Source organism: Xenopus tropicalis, chromosome 8 (genome assembly GCF_000004195.4).
Source record: "Xenopus tropicalis strain Nigerian chromosome 8, UCB_Xtro_10.0, whole genome shotgun sequence".
In the NCBI taxonomy this organism is placed as follows: domain Eukaryota; kingdom Metazoa; phylum Chordata; class Amphibia; order Anura; family Pipidae; genus Xenopus; species Xenopus tropicalis.
This window is the reverse complement of record NC_030684.2, coordinates 14,399,847-14,410,024: the sequence shown is the minus strand read 5'-3', so window position 1 is coordinate 14,410,024 and position 10,178 is coordinate 14,399,847.

Below are 10,178 nucleotides of genomic sequence, written 5' to 3'. Positions count from 1 at the left end.
GTACTGGGAATGCCAGGGGGGCTGTAAGGTGCCACAGACAGTCACTATTTATTGGGCTGGGGGGGCTGTTTGTGCCTCTGGGTACTGGGAATGCCAGGGGGGCTGTAAGGTGCCACAGACAGTCACTATTTATTGGGCTGGGGGGGCTGTTTGTGCCTCTGGGTACTGGGAATGCCAGGGGGGCTGTAAGGTGCCACAGACAGTCACTATTTATTGGGCTGGGGGGGCTGTTTGTGCCTCTGGGTACTGGGAATGCCAGGGGGGCTGTAAGGTGCCACAGACAGTCACTATTTATTGGGCTGGGGGGGGCTGTTTGTGCCTCTGGGTACTGGGAATGCCAGGGGGGCTGTAAGGTGCCACAGACAGTCACTATTTATTGGGCTGGGGGGGCTGTTTGTGCCTCTGGGTACTGGGAATGCCAGGGGGGCTGTAAGGTGCCACAGACAGTCACTATTTATTGGGCTGGGGGGGGCTGTTTGTGCCTCTGGGTACTGGGAATGCCAGGGGGGCTGTAAGGTGCCACAGACAGTCACTATTTATTGGGCTGGGGGGGCTGTTTGTGCCTCTGGGTACTGGGAATGCCAGGGGGGCTGTAAGGTGCCACAGACAGTCACTATTTATTGGGCTGGGGGGGGCTGTTTGTGCCTCTGGGTACTGGGAATGCCAGGGGGGCTGTAAGGTGCCACAGACAGTCACTATTTATTGGGCTGGGGGGGCTGTTTGTGCCTCTGGGTACTGGGAATGCCAGGGGGGCTGTAAGGTGCCACAGACAGTCACTATTTATTGGGCTGGGGGGGGCTGTTTGTGCCTCTGGGTACTGGGAATGCCAGGGGGGCTGTAAGGTGCCACAGACAGTCACTATTTATTGGGCTGGGGGGGCTGTTTGTGCCTCTGGGTACTGGGAATGCCAGGGGGGCTGTAAGGTGCCACAGACAGTCACTATTTATTGGGCTGGGGGGGCTGTTTGTGCCTCTGGGTACTGGGAATGCCAGGGGGGCTGTAAGGTGCCACAGACAGTCACTATTTATTGGGCTGGGGGGGGCTGTTTGTGCCTCTGGGTACTGGGAATGCCAGGGGGGCTGTAAGGTGCCACAGACAGTCACTATTTATTGGGCTGGGGGGGCTGTTTGTGCCTCTGGGTACTGGGAATGCCAGGGGGGCTGTAAGGTGCCACAGACAGTCACTATTTATTGGGCTGGGGGGGCTGTTTGTGCCTCTGGGTACTGGGAATGCCAGGGGGGCTGTAAGGTGCCACAGACAGTCACTATTTATTGGGCTGGGGGGGCTGTTTGTGCCTCTGGGTACTGGGAATGCCAGGGGGGCTGTAAGGTGCCACAGACAGTCACTATTTATTGGGCTGGGGGGGGCTGTTTGTGCCTCTGGGTACTGGGAATGCCAGGGGGGCTGTAAGGTGCCACAGACAGTCACTATTTATTGGGCTGGGGGGGCTGTTTGTGCCTCTGGGTACTGGGAATGCCAGGGGGGCTGTAAGGTGCCACAGACAGTCACTATTTATTGGGCTGGGGGGGGCTGTTTGTGCCTCTGGGTACTGGGAATGCCAGGGGGGCTGTAAGGTGCCACAGACAGTCACTATTTATTGGGCTGGGGGGGGCTGTTTGTGCCTCTGGGTACTGGGAATGCCAGGGGGGCTGTAAGGTGCCACAGACAGTCACTATTTATTGGGCTGGGGGGGCTGTTTGTGCCTCTGGGTACTGGGAATGCCAGGGGGGCTGTAAGGTGCCACAGACAGTCACTATTTATTGGGCTGGGGGGGGCTGTTTGTGCCTCTGGGTACTGGGAATGCCAGGGGGGCTGTAAGGTGCCACAGACAGTCACTATTTATTGGGCTGGGGGGGGCTGTTTGTGCCTCTGGGTACTGGGAATGCCAGGGGGGCTGTAAGGTGCCACAGACAGTCACTATTTATTGGGCTGGGGGGGGCTGTTTGTGCCTCTGGGTACTGGGAATGCCAGGGGGGCTGTAAGGTGCCACAGACAGTCACTATTTATTGGGCTGGGGGGGGCTGTTTGTGCCTCTGGGTACTGGGAATGCCAGGGGGGCTGTAAGGTGCCACAGACAGTCACTATTTATTGGGCTGGGGGGGCTGTTTGTGCCTCTGGGTACTGGGAATGCCAGGGGGGCTGTAAGGTGCCACAGACAGTCACTATTTATTGGGCTGGGGGGGCTGTTTGTGCCTCTGGGTACTGGGAATGCCAGGGGGGCTGTAAGGTGCCACAGACAGTCACTATTTATTGGGCTGGGGGGGGCTGTTTGTGCCTCTGGGTACTGGGAATGCCAGGGGGGCTGTAAGGTGCCACAGACAGTCACTATTTATTGGGCTGGGGGGGGCTGTTTGTGCCTCTGGGTACTGGGAATGCCAGGGGGGCTGTAAGGTGCCACAGACAGTCACTATTTATTGGGCTGGGGGGGCTGTTTGTGCCTCTGGGTACTGGGAATGCCAGGGGGGCTGTAAGGTGCCACAGACAGTCACTATTTATTGGGCTGGGGGGGCTGTTTGTGCCTCTGGGTACTGGGAATGCCAGGGGGGCTGTAAGGTGCCACAGACAGTCACTATTTATTGGGCTGGGGGGGCTGTTTGTGCCTCTGGGTACTGGGAATGCCAGGGGGGCTGTAAGGTGCCACAGACAGTCACTATTTATTGGGCTGGGGGGGCTGTTTGTGCCTCTGGGTACTGGGAATGCCAGGGGGGCTGTAAGGTGCCACAGACAGTCACTATTTATTGGGCTGGGGGGGGCTGTTTGTGCCTCTGGGTACTGGGAATGCCAGGGGGGCTGTAAGGTGCCACAGACAGTCACTATTTATTGGGCTGGGGGGGCTGTTTGTGCCTCTGGGTACTGGGAATGCCAGGGGGGCTGTAAGGTGCCACAGACAGTCACTATTTATTGGGCTGGGGGGGCTGTTTGTGCCTCTGGGTACTGGAATGCCAGGGGGGCTGTAAGGTGCCACAGACAGTCACTATTTATTGGGCTGGGGGGGGCTGTTTGTGCCTCTGGGTACTGGGAATGCCAGGGGGGCTGTAAGGTGCCACAGACAGTCACTATTTATTGGGCTGGGGGGGCTGTTTGTGCCTCTGGGTACTGGGAATGCCAGGGGGGCTGTAAGGTGCCACAGACAGTCACTATTTATTGGGCTGGGGGGGGCTGTTTGTGCCTCTGGGTACTGGGAATGCCAGGGGGGCTGTAAGGTGCCACAGACAGTCACTATTTATTGGGCTGGGGGGGCTGTTTGTGCCTCTGGGTACTGGGAATGCCAGGGGGGCTGTAAGGTGCCACAGACAGTCACTATTTATTGGGCTGGGGGGGGCTGTTTGTGCCTCTGGGTACTGGGAATGCCAGGGGGGCTGTAAGGTGCCACAGACAGTCACTATTTATTGGGCTGGGGGGGCTGTTTGTGCCTCTGGGTACTGGGAATGCCAGGGGGGCTGTAAGGTGCCACAGACAGTCACTATTTATTGGGCTGGGGGGGCTGTTTGTGCCTCTGGGTACTGGGAATGCCAGGGGGGCTGTAAGGTGCCACAGACAGTCACTATTTATTGGGCTGGGGGGGCTGTTTGTGCCTCTGGGTACTGGGAATGCCAGGGGGGCTGTAAGGTGCCACAGACAGTCACTATTTATTGGGCTGGGGGGGGCTGTTTGTGCCTCTGGGTACTGGGAATGCCAGGGGGGCTGTAAGGTGCCACAGACAGTCACTATTTATTGGGCTGGGGGGGCTGTTTGTGCCTCTGGGTACTGGGAATGCCAGGGGGGCTGTAAGGTGCCACAGACAGTCACTATTTATTGGGCTGGGGGGGCTGTTTGTGCCTCTGGGTACTGGGAATGCCAGGGGGGCTGTAAGGTGCCACAGACAGTCACTATTTATTGGGCTGGGGGGGGGCTGTTTGTGCCTCTGGGTACTGGGAATGCCAGGGGGCTGTAAGGTGCCACAGACAGTCACTATTTATTGGGCTGGGGGGGCTGTTTGTGCCTCTGGGTACTGGGAATGCCAGGGGGGCTGTAAGGTGCCACAGACAGTCACTATTTATTGGGCTGGGGGGGGCTGTTTGTGCCTCTGGGTACTGGGAATGCCAGGGGGGCTGTAAGGTGCCACAGACAGTCACTATTTATTGGGCTGGGGGGGGCTGTTTGTGCCTCTGGGTACTGGGGTAATGCCAGGGGGGGCTGTTAAGGTGCCACAGACAGTCACTATTTATTGGGCTGGGGGGGCTTGTTTGTGCCTCTGGGTACTGGGAATGCCAGGGGGGCTGTAAGGTGCCACAGACAGTCACTATTTATTGGGCTGGGGGGGGCTGTTTGTGCCTCTGGGTACTGGGAATGCCAGGGGGGCTGTAAGGTGCCACAGACAGTCACTATTTATTGGGCTGGGGGGGGCTGTTTGTTCCTCTGGGTACTGGGAATGCCAGGGGGGCTGTAAGGTGCCACAGACAGTCACTATTTATTGGGCTGGGGGGGCTGTTTGTGCCTCTGGGTACTGGGAATGCCAGGGGGGCTGTAAGGTGCCACAGACAGTCACTATTTATTGGGCTGGGGGGGCTGTTTGTGCCTCTGGGTACTGGGAATGCCAGGGGGGCTGTAAGGTGCCACAGACAGTCACTATTTATTGGGCTGGGGGGGCTGTTTGTGCCTCTGGGTACTGGGAATGCCAGGGGGGCTGTAAGGTGCCACAGACAGTCACTATTTATTGGGCTGGGGGGGCTGTTTGTGCCTCTGGGTACTGGGAATGCCAGGGGGGCTGTAAGGTGCCACAGACAGTCACTATTTATTGGGCTGGGGGGGCTGTTTGTGCCTCTGGGTACTGGGAATGCCAGGGGGCTGTAAGGTGCCACAGACAGTCACTATTTATTGGGCTGGGGGGGGCTGTTTGTGCCTCTGGGTACTGGGAATGCCAGGGGGGCTGTAAGGTGCCACAGACAGTCACTATTTATTGGGCTGGGGGGGCTGTTTGTTCCTCTGGGTACTGGGAATGCCAGGGGGGCTGTAAGGTGCCACAGACAGTCACTATTTATTGGGCTGGGGGGGCTGTTTGTGCCTCTGGGTACTGGGAATGCCAGGGGGCTGTTAAGGTGCCACAGACAGTCACTATTTATTGGGCTGGGGGGGGCTGTTTGTGCCTCTGGGTACTGGGAATGCCAGGGGGGCTGTAAGGTGCCACAGACAGTCACTATTTATTGGGCTGGGGGGCTGTTTGTGCCTCTGGGTACTGGGAATGCCAGGGGGCTGTAAGGTGCCACAGACAGTCACTATTTATTGGGCTGGGGGGGCTGTTTGTGCCTCTGGGTACTGGGAATGCCAGGGGGGCTGTAAGGTGCCACAGACAGTCACTATTTATTGGGCTGGGGGGGCTGTTTGTGCCTCTGGGTACTGGGAATGCCAGGGGGGCTGTAAGGTGCCACAGACAGTCACTATTTATTGGGCTGGGGGGGCTGTTTGTGCCTCTGGGTACTGGGAATGCCAGGGGGGCTGTAAGGTGCCACAGACAGTCACTATTTATTGGGCTGGGGGGGCTGTTTGTGCCTCTGGGTACTGGGAATGCCAGGGGGGCTGTAAGGTGCCACAGACAGTCACTATTTATTGGGCTGGGGGGGCTGTTTGTGCCTCTGGGTACTGGGAATGCCAGGGGGGCTGTAAGGTGCCACAGACAGTCACTATTTATTGGGCTGGGGGGGGCTGTTTGTGCCTCTGGGTACTGGGAATGCCAGGGGGCTGTAAGGTGCCACAGACAGTCACTATTTATTGGGCTGGGGGGGCTGTTTGTGCCTCTGGGTACTGGGAATGCCAGGGGGGCTGTAAGGTGCCACAGACAGTCACTATTTATTGGGCTGGGGGGGGCTGTTTGTGCCTCTGGGTACTGGAATGCCAGGGGGGCTGTAAGGTGCCACAGACAGTCACTATTTATTGGGCTGGGGGGGGCTGTTTGTGCCTCTGGGTACTGGGAATGCCAGGGGGCTGTAAGGTGCCACAGACAGTCACTATTTATTGGGCTGGGGGGGGCTGTTTGTGCCTCTGGGTACTGGGAATGCCAGGGGGGCTGTAAGGTGCCACAGACAGTCACTATTTATTGGGCTGGGGGGGCTGTTTGTGCCTCTGGGTACTGGGAATGCCAGGGGGGCTGTAAGGTGCCACAGACAGTCACTATTTATTGGGCTGGGGGGGCTGTTTGTGCCTCTGGGTACTGGGAATGCCAGGGGGGCTGTAAGGTGCCACAGACAGTCACTATTTATTGGGCTGGGGGGCTGTTTGTTGCTCTGGGTACTGGGAATGCCAGGGGGGCTGTAAGGTGCCACAGACAGTCACTATTTATTGGGCTGGGGGGCTGTTTGTGCCTCTGGGTACTGGGAATGCCAGGGGGGCTGTAAGGTGCCACAGACAGTCACTATTTATTGGGCTGGGGGGGGCTGTTTGTGCCTCTGGGTACTGGGAATGCCAGGGGGGCTGTAAGGTGCCACAGACAGTCACTATTTATTGGGCTGGGGGGGCTGTTTGTGCCTCTGGTACTGGGAATGCCAGGGGGGCTGTAAGGTGCCACAGACAGTCACTATTTATTGGGCTGGGGGGGCTGTTTGTGCCTCTGGGTACTGGAATGCCAGGGGGGCTGTAAGGTGCCACAGACAGTCACTATTTATTGGGCTGGGGGGGGGGGCCTGTTTGTTCTTCTTGTACTGGGATGCCAGGGGGGCTTAAGGTGCCACACAGTCACATTATTGGGATGGGGGGCTGTTGTTCTTTCTGGACTGGGAAGCCAGGCGTGGGCGTAAAGGTGCCACAGACAGTCACTATTTATGGGCTGGGGGGGGCTGTTTGTTCCTCGGGTACTGGGAAAAGCAAGGGGGGCTGTAAGTGCCACAAGACAGTCCACTATTTATTGGGATGGGGGGGGCTGTTTTGTTCTTCTGTCACTGGAATGCCAGGGGGCTGTAAGGTGCCAACAGACAGTCACTATTTATTGGGCTGGGGGCTTGTTGTTCCTCTGGGTACTGAATGCAAGGGGCTGTAAGTGCCGCCGACAGTCACTATTTATTGCGCTGGGATCTCTCTCTCAGTAACTGCAATTTACTGTGTGTAGTAAGGCAGATGGTATGAGGGGTAGGAGCAGTAACTGGCAATACTGTGTGTAGTAAGGCACGATGGTATGAGGGGTAGGAGCAGTAACTGGGCAATACTGTGTGTAGTAAGGCAAGATGGTATGAGGGTAGGAGCAGTAACTGGCAATACTGTGTGTAGTAAGGGCAAGATGGTATGAGGGGTAGGAGCAGTAACTGGCATACTGTGTGTAGTAAGGGCAAGATGGTATGAGGGGTAGGAGCAGTAACTGGCAATACTGGTGTGTAGTAGACAGATGGTATGAGGGGTAGGACAGTAACTGGCAATACTGTGTGTAGTAAGGCACGAGGTATGAGGGGTAGGAGCAGTAACCTGGCAATACTGTGTGTAGTAAGGCACGATGGTATGAGGGGTAGGAGCAGTAACTGGCAATACTGTGTGTAGTAAGGCAAGATGGTATGAGGGGTAGGAGCAGTAACTGGCAATACTGTGTGTAGTAAGGCAGATGGTATGAGGGGTAGGAGCAGTAACTGGCAATACTGTGTGTAGTAAGGCAAGATGGTATGAGGGGTAGGAGCAGTAACTGGCAATACTGTGTGTAGTAAGGCAGATGGTATGAGGGGTAGGAGCAGTAACTGGCAATACTGTGTGTAGTAAGGCAAGATGGTATGAGGGGTAGGGAGCAGTAACTGCAATACTGTGTGTAGTAAGGCAAGATGGTATGAGGGGTAGGAACAGTAACTGGCAATACTGTGTGTAGTAAGGCACGATGGTATGAGGGGTAGGAGCAGTAACTGGCAATACTGTGTGTAGTAAGGCAAGATGGTATGAGGGGTAGGAGCAGTAACTGGCAATACTGTGTGTAGTAAGGCACGATGGTATGAGGGGTAGGAGCAGTAACTGCAATACTGTGTGTAGTAAGGCATTGTCTATTTTAGTAGCTGTGACAAGTAGCTGCTACTAGTAGTCCAGTGTGTCTTCACCCTAAGGGCTGACAGACAGGGAGATTAGTCTGCCATGCATGCATTTAGCTCAGTTCATATGTTCTATAGAGCTGTGACTGGCGGCACTACTGCCATACCTTGAAGCACAAAGGAAGCTTTTGTTTGGGTTTACTTCTCAGTGGGAGCTGCAGTTGCTTTTAGAACAAACATTTTTTGGTTCAGACACCCTCTCCTCTTACTACAGCATTGGATTGGGGGCCCAACCTTTAGTTCGAACAAAGTCATACGTATATAAACATGAAACTCTTCCTAAGTTCGAGAGATAAGCAAGACTATAAATAAGCCTTCCCTCCTCAAATTGCCTTTTGTGTTTGGCTCAAGGCTGCGGCCCCTCAGTCCACAAGAAAGATAAGGCTAATGTCCACGGGGAGATAAGGGCTCTGGCACACGGGGAAGATTAGTCGCCCGCGACAAGGCAACTTCCACGATTTCAGGGAAATCCAGGGGCGCCACGTATGCATTCCAGCGGCGATTTACATTTTTACCGGTGGGATGGCATTTTGGTGAGATAGTCGCCGCGAACAGGGAAATTTGTTGCGGGCGAACTAATCTCCCATGTTCCAGAGCCCTAAAGGGTGAAGACAACACGGAGCTACTTAAGGCCCCATACATGGCCGATCCCGCTCGCTTTGGATTTCCGCAAATCGCCACGCCGCGTTATGCCATCCCACGGTGATATGACATCCCACTGGTGAAAATGTAAAATCACCGGTGGATGGCATACGCGGCGTGGCGATTTGCGGAAATCAAAGCGAGCGGATCGCCCATGTATGGGGGCCTTAAGTATCTCGTGTGTCTTCACCCTTTAGGGCTCTGGAACATGGGGAGATAGTCGCCCGCAACAAATTTCCCTGTTCGCGGGCGACTAATCTCACCAAAGCCATCCCACCGTGATTTACATTTTCACCAGTGGGATGTCATATCGGGGATTAGTCCGCCTGCAACAAGGGAGATTTTGTCGCGGGCGACTAATCTCCCCGTGTGCCACAGCCCTTAGTCTCTGCGATGTTTAACCCTTTAAGTGCCAGCCGAATCGTCATTTCAGTTCCCCCCAGTGCCAGACGTTTTGTAAACATTCTGTGCTCTCTCAATGTAGGCTTTATTCTGGGGCAGGGTTAAGTTTAGGTAGGCAACTATATATTGTTTTTTCAGGAAACCTGAGCTTTCCAAATATACCTGAGTTTGTGTGTATTTCCACTTCCTGGAACAAGATTTAGAGCTTGAAAATACAAAAAAAAAGAAAAAATGCTATTTATTCTATCAGAACATAATTTTATTTTATGGACAAAAATTCAACTGATTGGAAGCCTCATGTCTCCCGAACGTGCCATACCTGATATGTATAGTTTAATGAGAATTTCTGACTTCTATAGATCAAAAACTCCAGCAGTAAATTACTAAATTTTCAAACATTACAGCAGAATACAGCATACTTTAGCATTCCAGCCAAAAATCCTGAATATTAGGTTTACCCCAGGAAACCATACATTTTTGAAAACTACACATTCTGACGAATCCGAAATGGGTAACTATGTCTTCAACTCCTAAGTACCAAACGGAATGCTTTACTGAATTTAGCATTTTCTATAAAAATTATGAAAATTCTAAAAAAATCACCTTATCTCCCACATAACATTAGGTACGAAGAAAACAACACCCTAAATATGAAAGCCAGGGGTCCCACTGAAACAGTTTGATGCCCATTGTGCATAGGATCACCGTGTATCTGGAATTTAGAGACCCCAAAAGGAAGTTAAGTGCATACAAATTGCCCAGGAGATCTCTTACTACTGAAAATTCAAACACATTTACTGCATTTTCTGTGGGGTAAAAACACAAAAAAATACATTGACCCCCAAAATCATATATTTTTGGAAAGTACACATTGACGAATTCAAAATTGGTACCCATGTCTTTCTACTCCAAACTACTGAGTCGCAATTCTTTCCCAAAATTGCCAGTTTTGATGAAAACCTAAAAAATCACATCAAATCTACCACTTCAAGCACCTTATCTCCCACATAACATTAGGTACCAAAAGAACACACCCTAAATATGAAAGCCAAGGTCCGCTGAACAGTTGATGCCCATTGTGCAATAGGACACCATAATGTATCT